General features: G+C 47.5%; 1 long non-coding RNA gene across 4 annotated transcripts; it reads right to left on the reverse strand.

Moving 5' to 3' along the window:
• Positions 1–5650: 5650 nt before the first annotated feature.
• On the reverse strand, positions 5651–23868 carry LOC110193179 (uncharacterized). Of its 4 annotated transcripts, none has more exons than XR_013483267.1 (5): positions 22924–23868; positions 21935–22405; positions 12709–12784; positions 7481–7625; positions 5651–6810 (listed from the first exon to the last, which is right to left on the reverse strand). It is a non-coding gene; the product is annotated as an uncharacterized LOC110193179 (long non-coding RNA). The 4 variants fall into 4 exon arrangements; XR_002320399.2 differs by having other exon boundaries at positions 21935–22413; XR_002320401.2 differs by lacking the exon at positions 22924–23868 and having other exon boundaries at positions 5653–6810; positions 22214–22794.
• Between the last annotated feature and the right edge of the window lie 681 nt (positions 23869–24549).

Raw genomic sequence — 24549 nt, forward strand, 5'->3', positions numbered from 1 at the left:
ACATAGACATAGACGTAGAAATATAGACATAGACCTGGAGATATGAACATAGATAGAAATTTATGGAGATAGTAGTGATACATTTGATCTTCACTACATTCTTGTCACGCTATTATGCCCATTTCACAGATGATAGACTGAAGTTCACAAAAGTGAAGTAATTTCAGCTGAAGTGATAGAACTGAGCAGAAGATCCAGGTCTCAGACTCAATTATTTGGGTCTCCAGGCCCAGTGTTTCTGACCACTCCCGAGAGTGGAAATTTCAGATAGATTTTGGTCATAGAAGCTTTGGGGCACCACTAAGTCATACCATGGTGGGGGGAGGAAGCTGCCTATGTCATCCCCATGTAGAACCAGGCCTAGCTGCACTTCCTCAGATGAGGCAGAGCAAGGAATGACAGGCCCTGACTCCCTGGGGTCTCATTATCACTAGCATGGCAGTGTGAGGCAATGGGCAGCTCTCTGGACTTGAAGTTGTGAATGCCTGGGTTCGAATCCTGCCTCTAAGGCTTACTAGCTGTGTGACCCTGGCAAGTCCTTTTACCTCTCTCCACCTCAAACTCCTCGGCAAAGCAGGGATAATTACACCTGTGCTGTCTCCCTTTTAGGGTGAATCACAGATTTAGAACTAGAAGGAACCTGAGAGTCCAGACTCTTCATTTTAACAGATGAGTAAACTAAGGCTCAGAGCCAGGAAGTGACTTGCCCAAGGTCACTTAAGTGGTGAGCAGCGGAGGTGGGATATGAACCCAGGATTGTTGACTCCAGAGCCTGGGCTGTTTGCACTGGCCCATGGGAGGGGGCTCAGATGAGATAATGTAGAGCTAGATGACAGAGACAGAGAGATGATAGATAGATAGGCAGACAGACAGGCAAAGGTGATAGATATGGCACGTATCAAACACTTACTCCGTCCCAAGCATTGTTCTAAATGCCTCAGATACAGACACAAGCCAGCAAGATGGTCCCTGCTCCCAGGAGACACATTCTAATGGGGGAACATGATATGCAGAGGGGAGTCAGTTGGAGGATAGGAGGAGGCGGGGATCCTCACTTCTGGCGGCAGAGGCTTGGGCCCCAGAAAGATAAGATGAAAGCTCCCCTCCTCCAGCTGAGGGATCCAGGGGCAGAGCCCAGGTTTCTGGTGGGCTGGAGGTTGGGGGGATGGTCCTAGCAGATAAGACTTGGCCTGAAGCAGGTCAGAAAGTGGGCACTTTGTAAACCTGACAGTCCACTAAACCAGTAGGTGGCCTCTTACTATTCTGGTGATTAGTGGGGGATGGAGGGTCTTGGCTAAGGGCCTCCATGGAATACTCCAGAAAGGGTCTGTACAAGCAGGGTTTCCACAGCAGGCCGCTGGCTCTTTCCTCTCGAGCTCCATTTCCTTGTATGTGTCCAGGCAGAGATCTCTGTGAGGAATGGTCCTGTCTCTGACCCCTTGGGGGAAGGAGGTGAAGAGGCTCCTCCAGTCCTCCTCAGAAGTCCTGGCTCCCTCAGTTCCTGCCATTCCTGAGCAGGGTGTCCTGCCGGGACCTTGCCTTAGTCATGCAAGGCCTCTCTCCCCACAAGGCAGGACTGGAGTCCAGCTGCTCTTAACTGCCAGCAGTATGCTGAGAAACGAGGATGCCTGACCTCGAGGGAAACGTCCCAGGCTGGCCTTCCTGATGCAGGGAATGGGAATAGAGTAAAGACAGTCTGAGCCCACCCCAGCTGGGGAATGCCAGATGCCATATTATCCTTGACAGGGCGGGGCATTAAAAGGCTGGTTCCTTGCTGGATTTTGACTTTTAAATAAAGGCTGAACTGCCTTTTCCTTCGGGGGGGGGGTCACTGCCCAAGAAGCCCCATCCCCTGCCTTGAGACAGCCATGGGGGCCAGGCAGGAGCATGCCCACAGGCCCTGGGTGCCAGCTCTCCATGGAGAGAGGCTGCGAGCCTGCTTAGAGCTGGAGGTCCAGGAGAGAAGGTTCTGTAACTGAAGTAAATACTCCTTTGTAAAAGCTCACTGATAGCAAGAGAAGAACGGAGCTGGGGTGCTAGTTACCAGCCCCAGCAATGACTGGGGACCCAACTAATGGGGCTTAGACTGGTGGATGGAGAAGAGACCCCCTAACTCCTCAGGCTTACCTGCAGGGGCAGATGTAGCAGCAGCCTGGCTCTGGGACAGAGGGCTGGTTCACCACCCATACCACAGAAGAGTGAAATGAGCCAAAGGGGACAAATCTGCCTTGTTCTGCTTCTAGAGGCCCCATCTCTCCAAACGCTTCACTGGTAATTGTAAGGGGCACATGTGTACCCTCCCTTAGAAAGAATCCAGAAAATGGCCTCCCCAGCCCTGCTTACAAAGGGTCAGAGGGAGGGGCCCGATATTGAATGCCAGGCACTCAACCCAGGGTCTGGGAATGGGTCTTTTTCATATTTTGTGGGCTGTATCAAAACATAATTATCTTCCTTTGTGACTCCAAATATTTTTTCTGATTACCTTAGAAGCACAGTGCAGAGACTAGCGTTCACCAGCCTGCCAAAGGGGTCCAGGACTCAGAAGAGGTGATGATCCCCTGCTCTGTAGGACCTGAAAAAGGAGTTATGGCCTGGTCCTTGGTGTAGGTGAGGTAGGCAGCTGCCTCTTTGGGATGATTTTAGAGATGCCAAAGGACCCCCACATCCTGACCAAACTCACCAGGGAAGCCTCCTATTTCCACCCTTCAACGTAAATAAGATTTAGTGGAAAGAGCCTGGGATCCAGGAGTCAGCGTGACCCTGGGCAAGTCATGTAACCTCTGAGTTTCATGTCTGTCTCCTCATGTGGGAAACAGAAAGCCCCTCCCCCTGCCAGTGGCAGGGATGCATCATGGTGTCCTCAGGAGAACAGGCAGCTGTTTGATGGGTCAGGCTCATTACATTTTCACCTGGAGTGGTCTGATTAAACTGAGCACAGGAGAATGTCATGTTGGAAATTAGAAATTGTTTTGACTTAAAGTAACTTTCACAGATGTAGCAAGCAGCACACACATCCAGTGGTCCTGCGTGGGAGGACTGACCTTGTGGGATCGGTGCCCTGAAAGCAGACAGAGGACCATGACCAAGGCCAGTGCGGACCGCCAGGCTCAGCCCAGCCAGGGCCTGTGGCAGCCGTGGGCACAGACACCCACATCCAGAGGAAGAAGGCGTCCAGCTTGTGCCCAGGCACAATGCGCACGACGAGTAAATACTGCAGGTTTTATCATCCCAACAGGGAGGCCACTGAATCACTGGGGAGCACCCAGAGGATGTCAATGAGGAGGGCAAAGGGCATTGAGCTCTTCTCATACAAGGGTAGATAGCCTATCTCATAGACCATGCCCATACACTATCTTAGAACCTGGGTAGAGTATAAATGAAATGAGACAGTAGTGCAGTCAGCCAGTCAAATGCATTTGGAAGAATGCCTGGCTAGCATTTCTACAGAGCTTTACAAATATTATCTCATTTGATCCTCACAACAACCCTGGGAGGGAGGTGTGGCTATTATCCCATTTTACAGATGGGGAAACTGAGGCTGGGAGAGGTTAGGTGCCTTGCAGGATCAGACAGTTGCTAAGTATCTGAAGCAGGATTTGAACTTGGGTCTTCTTGAATCCAAGTCAAGCATTCTTTCCATTTCACCACCTAGCTACATGCATTTAAGAACTTAAGACATGCCAGGCATTGTGTGCTAAGTATGAGGGATACAAAGAAAAGCAAAAGCACAACCCCTGCTCACAGGCAGGGAGCTCCCAGTCCAGTGGTGGAGAAAACACACGAACAACCCTGTGCATCATATAAGAGGCGTACAAGAGCAGGGGGAGGCAAACTCGCATGTGGGGGGACTGAGGAGGCTGCTTGCATTCTAGAATTCAGGCTCCATCTTGAAGGAAGCCAGACAGCAAAGGCAAGAAGGGAGAGCATTTCAGGCATGGGAGACAGCCAGAGAAAATTCTGGGAGTAGGGGGACGGAGAGTCCTGATGGAACAGCCAGAAGGCTGGGGGCACTGGACCAAAGAGAACGTGGGGGGAGGAAGGTGTGAGAAGACTGGAGAGGTGGAAGGGGCAGAGCAGGTTAGGAAGGGCCGAGAAGGCCACAAGGTTAGTGGGTGTGACCTGGGTGAGGATCTGGCAAAGGAGACAAAAAAGAGCAGTCAGAGAGGCTGGAGGAGAATCAGGAGATAATTGGGGGTCCTGGAAGTCCAGAGAGTGGACAATATCAAAGACAACAGAGTGACCAGCAGTGTCACAAGTTCCAGACAGGTCCAGAAGGATGAGGACTGGGAAAAAGGGGAGAGATCATTGGGAACTTTGGAGAAAGGAGCTTTTGGGGGGGCAGGGCAATTGGGGTTAAGTGACTTGCCCAGGGTCACACAGCTACTAAGTGTCACGTGTCTGAGACCACATTTGAACTCATGTCCTCCAGATTCCAGGGCTGGTGCTCTACCCACTTTGCAACCTAGCTGCCCCGAGGAGTTCTGACTGAATGGTGATTTAGCAAGCCTGACTGCAGAGAGTTTAGAAGGGAGAGAGGAGAGGAAGGGAGGTGCTAATGGTCGCTGGCTTTCTCAGGGAAGGGAGTAGAGGCATGGGATGGCCACATTGAAGTGGCACTCAGGTGGTCTAGTGGCGGAATGGATGATAAGGGAGCTCGGCTCAGAGTTGCACGCTTGGTTACTCCAACTGTCCACAGAGCAGTTGGAGTGGGGAGGGGTGCTACCATTGTGGGTCTGCTCCCACTTTAGACACTTGCTACTGCTTCTGGCCCTCCAGCTCCAGGACCAGTGTTCTGGGGGACTGACTTGGCGGCTTGTTTGCATGGGGGTCCCTCCTCTCCCTGTGAAGGAGGTTCCTGGCCATGGCTCCCTGCCCTGACTCCCTATAGCAGCATCCCATGTGGCGTGGTGGGGAAAGCCCAGGTTTGACCCTGGTTACTGGCTAGACTTCCTGGGCCCCAGCTTCGTTATCTGTAAGATCAGAGGGAGCACTGATGATGCCTAAGGCCCTCCCAGCACTAGATCTAAGGGCCTATGCATGGTAGAGAGCTGAATTTGAGTCAGAAGGCTTGGACTGAAGCCTTGTTGTAGGATTGACTGTGACCTTGAGTTAGCTTCCCTCCTTCCTCAGGTCTCGGTTTTTTCCTCTGTCAAGCAAAAGGTGAGGGAGGTGTAGACGACCCACCACAAAAGGCACAAAGGAGATGCTGGGGGGTGGGCTCGTGACCAGCACCTGGTTCAGAGGCTATTTGGGAGCCCCCAGTTCCCTGGCTGCTCCCTAATACCCAGTGAAGGCTTTTCATATTCTAGTCACTTAAAGCAATAATTCCAAGACTCTCATCTACATGGACTAGTCCGAGCAGGGAATGATCCCTGGGAGACGTGCCAATGGCAGAAACAGGTTTATAAGCCACACACCTACAGAAATATACTCTGATCCTTAACTCAGTAACCCAATGATGAGTGAACATTTGGTCGAATTTCTATGGCAGAGGAAGTGAAGAAATGTTTGAAGTAGGGAGGAAGAGGAAGACAAAGGATTTATCACACAGTGAGGAGGGAGAAGAAGGGAAAGGATTGAGAATCCTTCATGATTGTAGCCCCTCAGCACTGAGCACAGGGCCTGGGACTGAGGCAGAGCTCAATCAAGGTTTTTTAAAAATCTTTTAATAGTATTTCTTCCAATTACACGTAAAGAAAGTTATCAACATTCACTTTTACAAGATTTTGAATTCCAAACTTTTTTCTCCCTCCCCTTCCCCTTCCCAAGACAGCAAGCAATCTGACATAGGCTATGCATGTGCAATCATATGAAACATATGTCCACATTAGTCATGTTGTGAAAGAAGAATCAGAGAGAAAGGGAAAAGCCATGAGAAAGAGAAAATAAAACAAAACAAAAAGGAGAACAAATAGTCTGCTTCCATCTGTATTCGGACTCCACAGTTATTCCTCTGGATGTGAATAGTATTTTCCATTGTGAGTCTTTCAGAATTGTCTTAGATCATTGTATTTCTGAGAAGAGCCAAGTCTATCATAGTTGGTCATTGGACAATGTGTCTGTTACCGTGTACAACATTCTCCTGGTTCTGCTCACTTCACTCAGCATCAGACCATCCAAGTCTTTCCAGTCTTTCTGAAGTCTGCCTGCTCATCATTTCTTATAGCACAATAGTATTCCATTACATTCATGTATCACAACTTGTTCAGCCATTCCCCAATGGATGGGCATCCCCTCAGTTTCCAATTCTTGGCCACCACAAAAAGAGCTGCTATAAATTTTTTTGTACACGTGGGTCCTCTTCTCTTTTTATGATCTAGATACAGACCTAGATAGAGACCTAGAAGTGGTATTGATGGATCAAAGGGTATGCACAATTTTGTAGCTTTTGGGGGCAAGATCCCAGCACATGTGTCCTTACCTGCAAAGCCATTCCCTCACTTCAAAATTAAACTTCTGTTTGATTCCTGACTCTCCTGTCTCTAGCCTGCTCTGTTCAGCTCTGGCCACCCATAGGTTAGAGGCCAGTTTGGTCCAGTTGGTAGGAGAGATATTGTGGAGATAGGAACAGCGAGGTTTGAATACGGGGTGAAGGAGAGGGAATCCTGAGAATGGCTCCAAGGTCATGAACCGGCTGACTGGAAGGTTGGTAGTAAGATACCAAGAATGGAGTTTTTGGAGGAAGTGTGCATTGGGAGGAAGATGATGGGTTCCATTTTAGATGTGCTGAGTCAGATCCCCACTGGCCATCCGACAGCTGGAGATGTGGAATGGCAGCTCTGCAGTGGAGACGCTAGATCTGGATGTCATCTGCAAAGAGATGATAACTGAACCCATGGGAAACATCAGCGACAATGTACGGGAGGTGGGGGGGGTAGATAAAGAAATAATATTTGTATCTCTGTCCCGAATGCCATTTACAGACTTCTTCACTTTCACATATTCAATAAATTATTTTTTATCTTTCCTGTGAGGGAGGCATCCATCCATCCATCCATCCATTCATTCATCCAACGAGCATTTATTAAGCACTTGCTTTTCTGAGTAATGTGTTTAGTGCAGTTTCTAGTAACAGTAGGTGCTCAATAAATGTTTGTTGACTTGACTTGTGTCAAGCACTAGTGATACAGAGAATAAAGTGAAATATCCCCTGCCCTCAAGGGTTTTTTGTTCTATCAGAATGAAGACACACACACTCTAGTAAGTGACTTTAAAAACCACAAATGGTGTTATTTCACAGAGGCACAGAAATCATTTCAGATAAAGACATATTTAGATAAAGAAATTGAGAGTATGAGAGGTTAGGTCCAGAGCAGTATCACACAACCACCTCTAGCTTCACACTACCAAGTAGTCTTGGGTCTGTCTCAGACTCCAGTTTGTCAGAGAATAGAGTCATAGACCCAGAGGATGTTAAAGCACCTTCATTTTGCAGGTGAGGAAACTGAGGCCCCTCTGAGTTATTATTGCAGAAGCCTACCATTTTGTCCTCATGGAGCAGCCCCTTCTGTCACCACAGCCCTTGACCCACACAGATACCCTTCTCTTGACCTTCTGTTGTATGTTTCTTGAGTTGACCAGAAGCACTCATCATTTCGGGTAGGAGATGCCCTGAGTTTACACACCTGTAACAGAGATAATATCATAGTTGGACTAATGATTGATGGCAGAATATACAGTTTTCAGAAAGTTCTCAAATGCAGATTCTGTAGGACTGGGACAGTGTTATAACCAAGTCTCAAATATCGCCACAGCCCTGCACTTTGACTAAGAAATGGCCTTCTCCAGAGGCAAAATATTCAATATAATTCATATTTGAGGTCACCCTGGGACTTACTGTGAATTTAAAAAGCAAGAGCCAAATTGAGTAGGGGAAGGAGAAGGTATATATTTAAAAATGAAGGTGATGTTTAAAAAATCAATAAAAATTAAAACCAAGAGCTAGAGATTCAGTCCCACCTACTATCCTTTGTGTGTGTGTGTGTGTGTGTGTGTGTGTGCGCGCGAGGCAATTGGGATTAAGTGACTTGCCCAGGGTCACACAGTGTCAAGTATCTGGGGCCACATTTGAACTCAGGTCCTCCTGACTCCAAAGCCAGATCCCTATCCACTGAGCCACCTAGCTGTCCCTCTCACCTCCTTTCCTAATAAAAAAAAAAAAAGAAGTCAGGAGATTTGGTTCAAGTCCTAGCTTTCCTTTATTACTGTGTGATCTTGAACAAGTTAATTTCCCTCACTGAGGTTTCAGTCTCATCTGAAAATGGGACTAACTTGTACTACCCACATCTGGTGATGACAGCTCTTTGTAAACTCAAAAATAACATCACTGTAGTAAGTTAAGAAAAATAAATGAAACCTGTTTTCTCAGAAGCCTGAGGTGTGCAAAGTCAGGGCTGATGTAACCCGGGCCAGCCGCGCCAACAGGGAGCAGAGCAGGCATGACACAGGACAAACTCTTCTGTAATTCCTAGCCTGTCAGTGCCCAAGTCTGGAATGTGAATAGCCCATCTCTAAGGAGCAGCCCCTGTGGCTTCCACTCAGGAAAGGAGAAACAGGAAGTGAAACCAGGTCCTGAAGCTCTCGCCACCTAAGGCATGGTGGATCCAGTTCTGTGGGCACAGCCCACGCCCTCTCACTCTTACATCCGTGCTGGCTCCAGGAGACTCTGGCCTCACTCATACATTCCTCCTTGGCATCCCAGCCTGGCCTCACTCAGGGCTTTCCTGTTCCTAGGCCACATTAGCCCTGAGCCCTGTACAGGCATCTTGGAGAGCCAGAGAGCTCCAGTCTGGATGCCCGATGCAGAGCTCCTCCGGAGAGCTTCCAAAGCTAGTAACAAGCGCCTGCCACTGAGGCAGCAGGAAAATGAGACTGCCAGCCTTCCAGGGGGTGCCAGCCAGCTGCCAGCTGCTGTCCACAAGAACTAAAAATATGTTTGGGAGAGAATGAAGGATGAATCATCTGGGCTAGGTGTCTCACAGAAATAAACGCCTGTTGGTTGATTGCTTGAAACACATCTAGAAAGGCCCTCTGCTCCAGCCGGGCCTGTTTTGTTGCAACAGACAGCCTCCTAAAAGACTTCATTAGGATTTGTGTCGTCAGTTTCATTCTAAACCCTCCCAGGGAAGTGTGCATGGGCTGGGTTTGAGCTCCCCCTCACAGAAGTGTTTCCTCTCACTCCCCCTGACACCCTCTGGCTTCCACCCAAACTGCTCTGCTCCCCGCTCCTCCAACTTCTCATCCCATTGGTCCCACCTTTGTACTTTTGCAGTAGCTGTTTCTCATGTCTGGAATAGTCTCCAGCCTCTTTCTCTGTCTTTTCCTCTTCATGAAAGACATATTTATGTATTAGCCACATTGCAGCAAGGGGAGGGGGGATAAAGTGGAAAACAATATGCTTCCATCTGCACTCAGAGTCCACCCGTCAGTCTCTGCAGGTGGAGAGCATTTTTCATCCTGAGTCCTTGGGGATTGTCTTGGGTCGTTTTATTAGTCAGAGCAGCTGAAGCTTTCACAGTTGATCATCGTTACAATGTTGCTGTTACTGTGTATGGTGTTCTCCTGGTTCTACTCACTGAGCTTTGTATCAGTTCATGCAAGTCTTCCCAGGTTTTCCTGAAACCATCCTGCTCGTCACTTCTTACAGCACAGTAGTGTCCCATCACAACATACACCACAACTTGTTCAGCCATTCTCCAATGGATGGGCATCTTTTCAGTTTCCAATTCTTTGCCACCACAAAGAAAGCTGCTATAAATATTTGTGTACATGTGGGTCCTTGCCCTTTTGCTTTGATCTTTGGGATACAGACCTAGCAGTGGCATTGCTGAGTCAAAGGGTATGCACAGTTTTATAGCCCTTTTGGACATCATTCCAAATTGCTCTCCAGAATAGCTGGACTAGCTCACAACTCCACCAATAATGCACTAGTGTCCCTATTTTTCCACATGCCCTCCAACATTTCCCATTTCCCTCTTCTGTCATGTTAGCCATTCTGATTGGTGTGAGGTGGTACCTCAGAGCTATTGTAATCTGCATCTCTCTCATCAACAGTGGTTTACACATTTTTTCATGTAACTATTGATAGTTGGATTTCTTCCTTTGAAAACTGCCTTTTCATATCCTTTGACCATTTGTCAATTGAGAAATGACTCTTATTTTTATAAATTTCTGCCTCACTTTCACTTTTTAGAATTCTTCACTTCCTTCAAGCAGAGTTCACCTGCAGTTCCTGTAGGAAGCCACCCCTGATCCCTCCACATGGGAGCGTTCTCTGCCTCCTCTGTTCACTTGTATCGATTTGCCCCATTGAATGTCAGCTCATTGAAGGCAGGGGCTGTCTTGTATCCTGCTTTTTGTAGTATCCTCTAACTCCTTAGCCCAGTACCAGGTGCATCCCATGACCATAGGTGCAGAACTGGCCAGGACATGGCCCCAAGATGACCCAGGTGGTGAGCAAGCACTTAGTTCTTTCTGTTTGTCAGTAGAAGGTAAGCTCCTTGTAGGCAGGGACTAGCCCCAAATCTAGGACATAGTATTCAGACTATCCCAGGGGGTTGGGAACCTCCTGGTGTGAAAGCTGTTTATCTGTCTCAGTCTCTCTGCTGGCCTCCAATCTCACATCTCCAACTACATGTCCAATGGATATCTGAAACTCAACATGAAACTCAACCTGGACTCTTTCTCTTTCCCCCTACACCTCACCCCACACCTACCTTTTTACTGTGGAGGGGGCCCCACCCTCCCAGTCCCTCAGGCTCCCTACCTAGGAGCCATCCTGGTCTCCTCACCATCTCTCACCCCCCCCACCCGATATGGTGCCAAGGCCTGTTGATCCTACCTTTACAACATCTCTCCAACAGCCTCCTCCTCTCCTCTGACCCCACCACCCCCTGGTGCAGACCCTCATCACCTCTCACCTAGACAACTGTGTAGCTGGGTGGGGGGGCTGCATCCTCAGGTCCCTCCCCACTCCAGTCCATACTCCATTCAGCCACCAAAATGATTCCCCCAAAGCACAGATCTGACCATGTCAACCCCCACTCAGTAAACTACAGTGGCTCCCTCTCACCTCTGGCATCAAATACAAAATGCTCCGGTTGGCATTCAAAGCCCTTCATCACCTGCCCCCTCCCACATTTCTGGTCTTCTTGCACCTGACCCCCCCAACATTTGCTCTTTGATCCAGTGATCCTGGCCTCCTTGGGCTGTCCCACAAGCAAGACCCTCCACCTCTCTGCTTGGGCATAGTCTCTGGCCATCCCCCATGCCTGGAAGCCTCTTCCTCCACAACTCCCCCTACTGACCTCCTAGGCTTCCTTTAAGTCCCAATTGAAATCCCATCTTTTCCTGAAGCCTTCCCATTGCCTTCTGTCTGTTAATTATTTCCTGTTTACCCTGTATATTGCTTGCTTTGTATATTGTTTGCATGTTGCATAGCCCATTAGATGGTGAGCTCCTTAAGGTCAGGGACTTTTGGCCTCTTTCTGTATCTCCAGCACTTGGTACAGTGCCAGGTACATAGTAGGTGCTTAATAAGTGTAACAAGAATGGGTTCCAGCTGCGTAGAAGGAGAAGCCTCAGAGGGAGGCAGAACAGACATCTCCAGCCTCTTTTCCCTCTACTCTTTTCCAAGGGAGACTTTATTTCCTGCCAGGAGGGGAAGCGGGAGCTTGGGGTCAGAGGCCACCACTCTGTTCCTCTCAGAGACGGGCTACCAGGCTACTTAGCATAATGCTCAGCACATAGTAGGTGCTTATTAAGTGTTTGTTAGCTGCCTGCCTGCCTTCTCCATCATCCTGTCTTTCAGCTGGTATACTGGAGGCTGTCAGTAACTAAAGAATATTGAACTGCTGAATTTCTCAACATTGTGGTAAAGGCAAAGGGAGAATATTGTTGAAAAGTGCATCCTTCAAAGATCCCCCTTATCATGAGTGTGGGTGTTCTCTCTCTAACCAGGGCCCGTTGCAACCCTCTCTGCCTTAGAGAAAGGGCTTTGGAAGTCACTGAGACCTCCTGAGGAGAGCCCGCTGACGAAGTGAACTGGGCTCCTCCCATGACAGTAGGGGAGCTGTTCCCTTCTGCCACCACTCCCTGCTTAGTAGGACCAGCTATATCCTGCAGAGCATTTGAGGGCCCCAAGAACCGCAGGGGGGCCTCATGAGAAGACATTTGAGCACATTTATCATTGTTCTGGTTTTGAGGTTCTGATTTCCCCATGTAGGGCTTTCTTCAAGGAAAGCCTCTCCTGGAAGGCCTCAGACACTCTGTCCCCTGTGAGTGGGGATGGTTAATGGAGGGAGAGCTTCTCCCCTATTGGGGATATTTGGGAAAGGTTTCATCCAGCCTGTACATCCCTGCCCATGTCAGATGCCCCAGGTGCCCAAAGAAATAGAATCCTTTGTGTTCTATCCCCTGTTGTGCATCCTCCCTGTGATAGACACGTGAGACCAGGATTGGAGGCAGCATTAACTATGCTGCCCGGCTTAGATGGCAAAGAGCTGGACCAGCCCCTCCCCCCGGCCTCCTTGTGCAGGAATGACAACCCACCCACATCTCAATGCCGGGAGAGTGGGGGCTGGGACCCACAAGCTTCCCCCAGGCTCCGCGAGCATAAAGGGATGACCCACTGGGGATCAGGCATCCACAACCTTACCCCACCTACATGCCTGATCCCACAGGCCTACATGACTCACTGATTTAACTCACCACCCTGGGCTGAGTCACCACCTCCTTCTGGATCTTGTCTTCATCTTCAGCTTTCCTTGTTCCTCAGTTTGCCCATCTGCAAAATGAGATAATAACAGCCCCATTTTAAGGTGTCTTTGGGGACTTATTAAAGATGGTAAGTCTGCTTTGAAAAGGTTAAGTGTAGTAATAATTAACTCTTACCACTAATGGGCACCTTGGGTGCAGAGCCTGAGCTCCCAATGGGCTAATGATTGAAGATTAAAGGACAATCACAGATTTTGATCCACCATTTTATAACCAACCATAAAGATGTGCTTCTGACACAAAGTAATGAGTCGGCCAATGTTTGCCGAGCCCCGAGTTTGTGCATGACCCTGGGCCAGGTGAGCCCATGGGGGCGCCTGTCCCCACCCGGCATGCCCCTCTCCTCTGCCCATCCCCAGGGCCAGCCCCTCCATGAAGCCTTTCCCAAGAGCTCCAGCAGGCCTCACCCTCCTCCTGCCCTTCCTCGTTCCACATCCCTCTGCCTGGATCACACCTCCCAGAGACAGGGAAAATGGCAGGCCCTTCATTTTAAACTAAAACAACAAACCCAGAGAGTACAGGGATGTGCCCAGCTCATAGAGTTCATAAGTAGAGGAACCCAGGATTTGAACCCAAGTCCCAAGCACTCATTTACACTCAACTGAGTACTTCTGGTAACTCGCCCCCCTCCATGGGCCTCTACTGCCTTTGCTGGTATTGTCATCTCCTAAGGAGGCTGGGTGGTGCTTGAGGGCAGCAAATCTGCCCCCATTTTGTGAGCACCACTACTGAGCTGAGGAGTGCTGGGCATATTCCAGGTGTCCAATGCATATGCTTTGAACAGAAGGAAGGAAGGAAGGGAGGGAGGGAGGAGCATCTATTAAGTGTTCACTGTGTGTATTTAAAGGTTCAATACATGGAGGGATTAGAATTCTAAGGTCCATATGGCCAAAGCTCTGGCTTTCCAGTAGCAATGTTGGCTGTGAGAGCTGGATTAAAGGAAAAATGGGCACCGCAGAATCATTGCTTTCAAGTTGCGGTGCTGGAGAAGACCTTTGAGAGTAACTTAGGGGGCAGCTAGGTGGCTCAGTGGATAGAGGACCAGCCCTGCAGTCAGGAGGACCTAAGTTCAAATCTGGCCTCAGACATATAACACTCACTAGCTGTGTGACTCTGTGCAAGTCACTTAACCCCAACTGCCTCACGAAAAAAAAAAAAGGAAGGAAAAAAAGAGAGTAACTTGGACATCAAGGGAATCGAATCAGTTAATACTTAAAGAAATTAATTCAGACTATTCCCTGGAAGGTCAAATATTGAAGCTGAAGCTTAATTACTTTGGCCACATCATGAGAAGACAGGACTCATTGGAAAGACTCTGACGTCGGGAAAGATTGAAGGCAAAGAGAGATGGCAGAGCAGAAGATGCGATGGAGAGATGGCGTCATGGAAACGGTGGACATGACCTTGGACGGACCTAGGGAGATAGTGGAGGATGGAAGGGCGCCACGCGCTGTGGTCCATGGGCCATGGAGAGTCAGACACGGCTGGAACATTCAGCAACAACAATGGAGAAGAAGGAGGAGCAGTGGGCGCAAGTGGTGAAGTGGCTGGTTTAGGCTTGATATCAGCTCACAGGGAGAGCTGTGCCCAGGCGGGACGACTCCCTGTGACCCAGCAGAAGCTCTTCAAGATGGATTGTAGAGGGGATAGTGGCTCAGCCCCTCCAAGTGCCTTGGGGACCCTCTCCAAGGGTCAACGACTCCTCAGTGAGTGTTTTGGAAAATCTCCAAATTGAGCAGGATATTTGGAATCCCAATAACTCTACACTGTCCTCCAGGGCTCACAATACAGTTGGCAGAGACAAGCAAAAAGAAGCCTGGATTTGAGGAACTTTCTTGGAATAACAAGAAATGGACTGCCAACACACAAGTCTCCTGAAGTCTTTCCTGTCCATCCGGGTCTCGCTGTCTACACTAGCTACTTAGAGCCACAAAGACAAGTTCTTTATTGCCTGGTGCCTTAATAGATCCATTACCTGACAGCTTAAGTCTGTCTCAACTCAGCCTTTCATAAAATGGGCACAATGGTGTGCCTTTGTTTCCTGATGTATTCTAAGACTTAATTAGCTAATTGATGTTTACAAAGTGCCTTATGAAAATCCTGAGCGGCTAGTATATAGACTACAGCTCGGGTGAGGCTACAGACCTCTGGGTCAGGTGCTGACATCCTAAGGAGCAGGTATCCTCACCGTTGTGGGGGAGGAAGATTCCAGGCTCCTGGCAAATTGGACCCAAGGCAAAGAAGAGAAACTCTGCTGGAGAGGAGCTTCTTGGCCAGACTAGATTGGCCTGGGACAGAGGGGTAGTAAAGATAAGGGGGAACCACCTAATGAGGAATAGAAGGTCCTTGAGGCACAGTCCTCCAGACCACTTTTGACCCCTAGGGTAGTCTCCTTTTTGTGAAAGGACCATGTTTCTCTGGACCTCTTTGCGTCCAAGGAGAAAGGGCATTTCAAAGCCCAAATGCCAAGTCCCTTTGTGTCTCCGCACAATAGCCCAGTAGCAAGTTCAGCAGGACCCATGGCCAGCTCACATTCTAGTCACTCTGGAAAAGAGTCATTTCAGGTTCTGACAGAGGCTGAAAATGGTCTAAAGCATGGCTGGTTTTCCCCAGGATATGGACACAAATGCGAATGTGACTGTGAACATGAAGAGGAGAGGAGGAGGCCTTGTCAGATTTCAAAGCCTTTTCTCTTCCTTGTTTTTAGCCCTTCAAAACAAGGTCAGGATTCAGACATCAGCTGGGTTTCACTCTGATTTTCAGTATCTGACCAGCAGCCTCCCACTGGGGATCTCAAAGCACCAAAAAGCCTAATTAATAACTTGGCAGCATCCTTGGGAGTCAGTTTGGGGATTTCCCTTTCAGGCAAAGTGACTGAAGTACCAGAGCCCAGAGACCAATCCCAGAAATCCCTCCCCTGCTTTGATGGGGGACTTTTCAACCACATTATGCAGAGTCCCTAGTGAGAATGGAAGCCTCCCAGCCAATAGAACAAAGGATCTGAGAAGACTGTTGGGAGCAACAACTCTTGTAATTTCCCTGCCCAAAGCCATCCATGAAGTGGCTGATGAGCAGGGAGCTGCCTGCCACACAGTTGAGGAAGCTGGTGCTGAGCAAAGGGCCTTCTTCATCTGCCTACCTCAGCGATGCAAGCATGGAAATGGTCATTTGTATGCTGGAATGCTTGATAAACCAGGAGTTTTATGGGCACCAGGAGTGTGAAGGGGATGAGCCCAGGGATTTTTAAAGCTTCACCCAGTCCAACCAGTCTGTGGACCTCTGGTGCCTAGAGACATCTCTAAGTCTTAGTGGTAAAACCCAAGGCAGCCTCAAATTCTTTATAATTTTTTCCTAGAAAATATGAATCTTATAAAAATCATTTTCCTTCTTGGGGGCTGGGGTTCTACAAGGCAAATCAAGAAGTCAACAAGCATGTATTAAGCACCTACTATGTGCCAAGCATTATGCTGAGTGTTGGGGACACAAAGAAAGGCTAAAAAAGGTGAAGGAATGAGAGACTAGGTGAGCTCTAGGGTGTCTTTTAGAATTAGCCAGTCAGTCAATAAACATTCCTTAAATATCTATGTGTCAGGCACTGTGCTAAGCCCTGGGGATACAAAAAAGAAGCAAACAGTCCCTGCCCTCAGGGAGTTCACAGCAGAATCAGGGAGACAACGTGTAAACAAACACATACAAAGCGGGCTCCATATGGATAAATAGGAACTAATTAAAATGGAAGGCCCTGGAATGAAGAGGGCTTGGGAAAGGCTTCCTGTAGGAAATAAAAGTTTAATTGGGACTTAAAAGAAGCCAGAGAGGGCAGGAGCTGGAGATAGGGAGGGAGAGCGTGCCAGGCACAGGGAAATGCCCAGAGTCGGAGTGTCTTGTTCATAGCACAGCCAGGAGGCCGGTGTCGCTGGACTGAAGAATGTATTTGAGGGAGCAAAGTGTAAAAAGATTGGAAAGGCAGGAGGGGGCCAGGTTATAAAGGGATGATGAGGGCCTGCACTGGAACAAGAGCAGTGTCAGAGGAGAGAAGGGAGCATATTTAAGAGATGTTGCAGCTCTGAATCAACAGGCCTTGGCAGCAGATTGCATTTGGGGGCTGAAAGATAGTGAGGAGGCCAGGATGGCGCCCGTGGTGGGAGCCTGAGGGTTTGGGAGGAGAGTGTTGCTCTCTACAGTCATAGGGGACTGCTGGGCATCCAGTGTGAGGCCTCCAGCCCCAGTGCCGAAGGCAGACCGCCAGCCCGACAGGCATGAATAGGCCGGGCCACTCCAGGGCAGTGTGCAAGCCTCTGGCACTGGAGGCTCCGGCCCAGAAAGCCAGAGACCGGGCCTCTGGACCCCAGCACGAGCAGAGCTCACCTTTAAAAGTCACAAAATCGTCTAAAACTTGAGTTAGAAGAGCCCTGGCCACAGAAAGCTACCATGGCAACGAGGGAGATCGAACACAGACTCAGAAGAAGACAACAATGTCAAAGCGCCTACAGGTGAAGCCTCAAAGGGGGGACGAATTGGTCTCCAGCCCCAAGAGCCTTCTCGGGTGAACCCAAAAAGGATTTTAAAAATCAAGTAAGAGAGGTCGAAGAAAAATTAGGGAGAAGAAATCAGAACTATGCAAGAGAGAGCCAACAGCTTGGAAAAGGAAGGACGAAAATTGACTGAAGAAAACAATTCCTCAAAAAATGCAACTGGCCAAATGGGGGGAAACCCACTGGAGAAAACAACTCCCTAAGGGGCAGCTAGGTGGCGCAGTGGATAGAGCACCGGCCCTGAAGTCAGGAGGACCTGAGTTCAAATTCGGCCTCAGCCCAAACTAGCTGTGTGACCCTGGGCAAGTCACTTAACCCCAATTGCCAAAAAAAAAAAAGCCTTCTTAAAAAGTTGTTGCTGATGCATTGTTGGTAGAGTTGCGAACTGATCCAACCATTCTAGAGAGTTTGCAACTATGCCCAAAGAGCTATAAAAATGTGTATAATCTTTGACCCAACAATACCACTTCTAGGTCTGTATTCCAAAGAGATCATACTAATGGGAAAAGGACCCATGTGTACAAAAATGTTTATAGCAGCTCTTTTTGTGGTGGCCAAGAATTGGAAATTGAGGGAATGCCCATCAGTTGGGGAATGGCTGAACAAGCTGTTGTATAGGTATGTAATGGAATACTATTGTGCTATAAGAAATGATGAGCAGGCAGACTTCAGAAAAACCTGGAAAGACTCGTATGAACTGATGCTGAGTGAAATGAGCAGAACCAGGAGAATGTTGTACACAGTAACAGCCATATTGTGTGATGACTAACTTTGATAGACTTAGCCCTTCTCAGCAATGCAAGGATCCAAGACATCTCCAAAGGACTCATGATGGAAAATACTATCCACATTCTGAGAAGGAACTATGGAGTCTGAATGCAGATGGAAGCAGATTATTTGCTCTCTTTTTCTTTTGTTGTTTTGTTTTGTTTCTTCTTTCTCATGGTTCCTCCCACTGGTTCTAATTCTTCTTTACAACATGACTAATGTGAAAATAGATTCAACGCGAATGTGTATGTAGAGCCTATATCAGATTGCACACCATCTTGGGATGGAGGTGGGGAGGGAGGGGGAGAAAATGTAAAACTCAAAAGCTTATGGAAGTGAATGTTGAAAACTAAAAATTAATTAATTAATTAAAGGAAAAAATATTTTTTATTTTAAGTAGCAAAAAAAAAAAGTTGTTGTTATTTGTCCTTCATTCTGGAAGAGGACCATGAATTGACCAAATGGAAAAGGAAGTACAGAAGCTACCTAAAGAAAATAATCCCTTAAAAATTAGAATTGGGTAAGTGGAAGCTAATGACTCTATGAGACATCAAGAATCAGTCAAACAAAATCAAAAGAATGAAAAAATAGAATAAAATGTAAAATGCCTCATTAGAAAAATAACCGACCTGGAAAACAGATCCAGAAGAGATAATTTAAGAATTATTGGACTGCCTGAAAGTCATGATTTAAAAAAAAAAAAAAGCATGGACAGCATCTTTCAAGAAATTGTGAACGAAAACTGCCCTGATATCCTAGAACCAGAGGGTATAATAGCAATTGAAAGAATCTACTGATCACCTCCTGAAAGAGATCCCAAAATGAAAACTCCAAAGAATATTGCAGCCAAATTCCAGAATTATCAGGTGCAGCAGCTCAAAAGAAACAATTTAAATATCAAGGAGCCACAGTCAGGATTACACAGGACTGAGCAGCTTCTATATTAAAGGATCAGAGGGTTTAGAATATGATATTCCAAAAGGTAAAGGAGCTTGAATTACAACCAAGAATCAACTACCCAGCAAAATTAAGCATAATCTTTCAGGGGGAAAGATGGACATTCAATAAAATAGGGGACTTTCAAACTTTCCTAATGAAAAGACCAGAACTGAAAAGAAAATTCAATCTCCAAATACAATACTCAAGAGAAGCAGCAAACGAAAAACAGGAAAGAAAACACATGTTATTCAATAAGTTTAAACTGTTTACATCCCTACCTCGGAAGACAACACTTGTAACTCTTGAGAACTGTATCTCTATTAGGGCAATTAGAAGGATCCGACATAGACAGAGGATATGGGTATCAGTTGACTTTGATCTGATGATATAAAAAAAATTAAGGGGTGAAAAAAGGATTGTACTGGGAGAAGAGGAAAGGTGGAGGCAGAAGAGGGTAAATTACAGCACATGAAGAGGCACAAAAGCCCTATTACAGTAGAGGGAAAGAAGGAAGCAGGTGGACATTGTTTAAACCTTACTCTCATCGGATTTGTCTCAAGGAGGGAATGACATACACACTCAGTTGGGTATAGTTGAGTATATATTTATCTTACCCTCTAGGGAAGTAGGAGGGGAAAGGGGAAAGAAAAGGGAGAGGGAGTTGATAGAAGGGAGGGCAGATTGAAGGAGGAGGTGGTCAGAAGAGAAGAGGGCATTGAATGTGGTGATGAAGAGATCCAAAAGTCACATTGTAAAGAGTTAAAAAGACAATGAGAGGAGATTATAATGAAGCCACCTATTGTAGAGGCCTTATCCACAAAGGGCACATAAGCTGGGCTTGCCCACTTCTAACATGGAGATGCTTCTGAGAGACTTTTGGACGATACTCAGCTCCCTTAACACAGAGCTGTCTGCATCCCCTCTCATGGGGGAGGGGGCGGCATCTTTCAGTTGGCATCCAGCATCTTCAAAACTAGCAGGACTGAGCCACAGGCTCCCTTACTGTTGATCACATCAGCACCTCTCATTTTCTGTGCCTAGCAAAGACACAGGAACTAAAATGATGAGAGGGAAGGACTTCCTCCTCCTGCCCCTGCTCTTCTGCCTCCACTCTGAGAAATGGGCCTGGGATGTGAGTTTCTCTTCCAGGTTGTTTATCCTCCTCAGTTTCAGGCACCTGAGATGATCCCCATTTGGGGATTTGGGACTTGGAACTTCTCTAAGCTCTGAACCTAATCCTCTTCCCTTCCCCAGAGACTCAGATGGTATAAGCAGGGAGAAGAATTGTGCTTTTTACATGTTTGTGGAACAAATTTGTCTATTTGTGATTATGTCTTCAGAAATAGATGTTTCTTTGTCAAAAATAATCTGACTTTTAGTGATTAAGTGGAAGTGGGCTACAAAAGACCACCCCCTACAATTGAGACAACACCACTGGGGGCTGGGGCTGTTTGCAGAGGGTTTAGATAGACACCAACCCCCCTTCAAGGCACTGGAGAACCCTGGGAGAAGTGTGAAAATCTTGCCTACCTGGCCTTCAAATCAGGAGAAACCAAGGTGGCCTTTGTTACAGGCAGAAAAGATACTTGACGACAGCAGAGATTAGAGAATCAAGTGAAGGTTTGGGTTTTTTCTGGATGGAGCAGATATGAGTATCTTTGTAGACAGTAAGGAAAGAGACAGTAGATAGGAAGAGATTGAAGGTAAATAATAGATTAGGGATGACTGAGACGAGCGATTTGTTGGAGGAGAAGGGATAGAATTGGATCATTTGAATAGGTGGAAAGGTTAGCCTTGGCAAAAAGAAGCACCACCTCTTCATATGAGGCAGGAGTGAAGGAGGAGATAGTGGCAGAAGGCATATCATGATAGGAGCTGAGAAAAGGGAGAGAAGAGTGATCTCATGGGTGAATAGCCTCAATTTCTTTCTGTAAAGTATGAGGCAAAGTTCTCAGCTGAGAGAGTAGGGACAAGAGGAGCCATGGGAGGTTAATACACCAGAAACTTATGGTTTGAAGCATGGGAGCATTAATACTCTAGAGCTTCTGATTTCTAGAAACAGCCAAACCTTCTTCCATATTGCTGAAGAACTGACTTTATTGATGTGGCAGGTATATCTCACTCACCTCTAGAATCTCAAATTATGTGGATTCTGAGAAGGGGAGTCCAAAGCTCAAGTGCCCATATCATGCCCACTCTATCAACAGATCAGGCCGAAATTGGAAATCAAATCCCAAAGAATTGAATTGGAACAGAATACACACACATACTCTTAAAACCATCTTAAAACTCATGCGCTCTCCACCCTGATCCACAGCTGGCCAGTAATCCGACCTAAAATATACCTACAAATGTGACAAAGTGCTTGGGCTGTTGGGCTTGGAGGTAGGAAGACCTGAGTTCAAATCCTGTCTCAGATATTTACTAGTTGTGTTTCTCAGCCTCAGGTTTCTTATCTGTAATATGGGGATAGTAGTAAAACCTCCCTCACAGATGTATTGTGAAAACCAAATGAGATCTAACAGGTGTCAAGGGCTTTGCAAACCTTAAAGGGCCATGTAAATGCTAACCATCTTTATTATACTTAATATGGGGATCTGACTTATGCTTAGAGCCCTTCAATGAGGGAGAACCAAGCTGTATATATGAGGCTTGACCTCTTGTGCACAAAAAGTGAGTTCCACAAAGAACACACATAGCAAATAGAAAATAAGCCCATTTATCCAAATCAACAGTAAACTGAAATCAGAGAAAGTATACACATGAGCAAATAGCGCAGAGAATACACAGAGTGAATGAGTTCTCCCATTGGCTTCGAATAACTCGGCTAAACCAAGAGAGAGTCCCAGATCCCACTGAAAGGCTGGTGTTGGGAGCTGGAGGTGGGGGGCATCAGCTTCTTCCCTTCAGGGACCTACCTGAACAAGGTCTGGAGCCATGCATCTTCTATCTTGCAGCCAGAAGCCGGGATGCTAGACTTCCCCATCTCTCAAACTTTCACAATCTCCATCGATGAAAAAAATCTAATGCAAATGTACTCTGAGCCATGCTTGCATTTGCATTCTTAGCACAGTGCCCACCACTTGGTACTGCTTGTTGACTGACTGATTGATCTGTCGTCTATTATCCCAACCTCCCCTGATGACTAGAGTCCAGTCTCTACCAGGGCCCCTAGTACCAGATGGCAGTCACCTGACCTTTCTCTGCTTGGAGAGACAGCTTTGATCTTGGACTAGGATTCGTCCTTTTCTCTGGAAGCAGCCAGTGGATACAGCGCTGGAGCTGGAGTCAAGAAGACCAGACTTCTAATCATGTCCCAACTGTGTGACCCTGGATAAGTCACTGAAGTCCTTCAGCTTCAGTTTCCTCATCTGTAGAACGCCAATCATCTAGACACCTCCCAGAGGATTAAATGAGATAATATTTGTGCAGCACATTGCAGACCTCAAGAGCTACATAACTACTAGCAGCTATTCATGACCCTCACCTTTTGCTCTCCTTCTCCGGGCCAGTTTCCCCACTTCAGACCTGCTTTTGATATCACACCCCTGCAATGCCGTCCATCTTCACACCCCTTAACCCTGAGGATCCTGGCCTTGCACAGACCCCGATCTTCTGCCTGGATCCAGCCCAACCTCCCCACAGCCTCTGCCAGACCAACACCTATCCCAGAGCCGCCATGGCCCCTTGTCCAGGCTTAGCATTCCTTACTGCCATTCCTGGAAGTAGGGCCAGCTCAAGGCATGATTCCCAAGCTGTCCTTCCCCTGCCCCCTCTCATGGTTCCTCTCCACTGCTCCCCCGTGACCCATACCCCAGTGCCCCCGTCTGCTGCTCAAACCCCTCACTGCTGCATTCCTCCAACATGAGACCCACTCTAGGTTCCAAAATTAGGTTCTCCTTCTCACCAGTCCTTCCAGGTTCAATGATCTCCACCAGGCACGAGAAAGAAAACATTCTCATTAATGCTATCTACAGCACAGCATCCAGAATGAGGGCATGGTGGTGGGCTGAGCCAACACCGCCACAGGTCTCAGATGGAGGACATGTTCTAATAGCAGTTTGACTTGACTGGAATAAAATACCCTGATGAAGGAGCAGAAACAAGCAGATAAAAGTATCTCAAGTATAAGATGGGGGAGGTATCAACAATTCATCTGAAAAAGATCTGTGCATCTTAGCAAACCAAAAGTTCACTTCCTATCAGTCAACAGTGTGACATGGCAGCCTTCCCAAGTCTAATCCATTCCTTGGTTTTATTCCAATGGGCAGGACATCCAGTCCTAGGGAGCCCCAGGTCCCTCTGCCCATCCTCTGCCCTGGTCAGAGATCTGGACGGTTGGGCTCAGTTCCAGGAGCCCTGTCGTAGGAGAGGCACTGATAAGCCAGAAAGTATCCAATGGCAGACTAGAACAGTGGGGGACTGGAAACACTTTCACACAGGATCGGTTGAAGGAAGTAGAGGTGTCTGGCTAGAGAAGAGAAGACTTGAATGGGAGGTGCTATCTGTCTTCAAGTATTTAAAGGATTATCACTGGAAAAGAAATTTGGTGCAGTAGATACAGAGCACCAGGACCGAAGTCAAGAAGACCCGAATTCAAATCCAGCCTCATGCACTTACTAGCGATGTGTCCCTGGGCAAGTCATTTCACTGCTATCTGCCTCAGTTTCCTCATTTGTAAAATGGGGATAATAATGGCACCTACATCCCAGGAATGGTGTGAGGATGGAGTAAGATAATAATTGTAAAGTGCTTAGCGGAGTGCCTGGCACATAACACTAGATAAATGTTGACTATTAGTTATAATAATAATGATTATTCTCCTTCAAGCCAATTTGTTGTTATTTCTGTTCAGTCGAGTCTCTGAGTCTTCATGACCCCACTTGGGGTTTTCTTGGCAGAGATATTGGACTCATTTGCCATTTCCTTCTCCAGTTCATTTTTACAGATGAGAAACTGAGGCAAACAAGTTAAATGACTTGACCAAGGTCATACAGCTAGTGAGTGTCTGAGGTCGGATTTGAACTCAGGGAGATGAGTCTTCCTGATCTCTGGCCCAGGGCTGTCATTGGGGGCTGGCCTCAGGTAGATCCTCTGGGTCGGCACACCTCTAGGCCTCCTGGGAGGAGTCCCTGAAGAACAGCTACACCCTCTGTGGCTGAATTTGCTTGGCTGCTCCCAAGTCATCCATCCTGCACAGACAGGGTGAGAATCAACATGGCAGCTGTCTTTCCTAGAGGTCTTTGACGTCTGATGATGCGTCCCAGGCAGCAGCACCTCCTCTGGTGCTGCTGCTGCCCCATTGCACAGATTCAGAAACTGAGGCTCAGGAACAGAAAAAGACTTGCCTAGAGTTACACAGGTGATAAGTGTCTGGGTGGGATTTGAACCCAGATCTCCCCTGACTTGAAGGTCATTGGCCTTTCTGCTCCACTGAAGTTCAGTCTACTCTGGTGCAGGAAGATGATGAAATCAGAGAGTTGGGGATGCTTGGCTAGGGGGCATGAAAAGGGCACCCCTGAGTCATTTAAGA

The sequence above is a fragment of the Phascolarctos cinereus genome, unplaced genomic scaffold, assembly GCF_003287225.1.
Source record: "Phascolarctos cinereus isolate Bilbo 61053 unplaced genomic scaffold, phaCin_HiC Scaffold_7;HRSCAF=346, whole genome shotgun sequence".
NCBI classification, from domain to species: Eukaryota; Metazoa; Chordata; class Mammalia; order Diprotodontia; family Phascolarctidae; genus Phascolarctos; species Phascolarctos cinereus.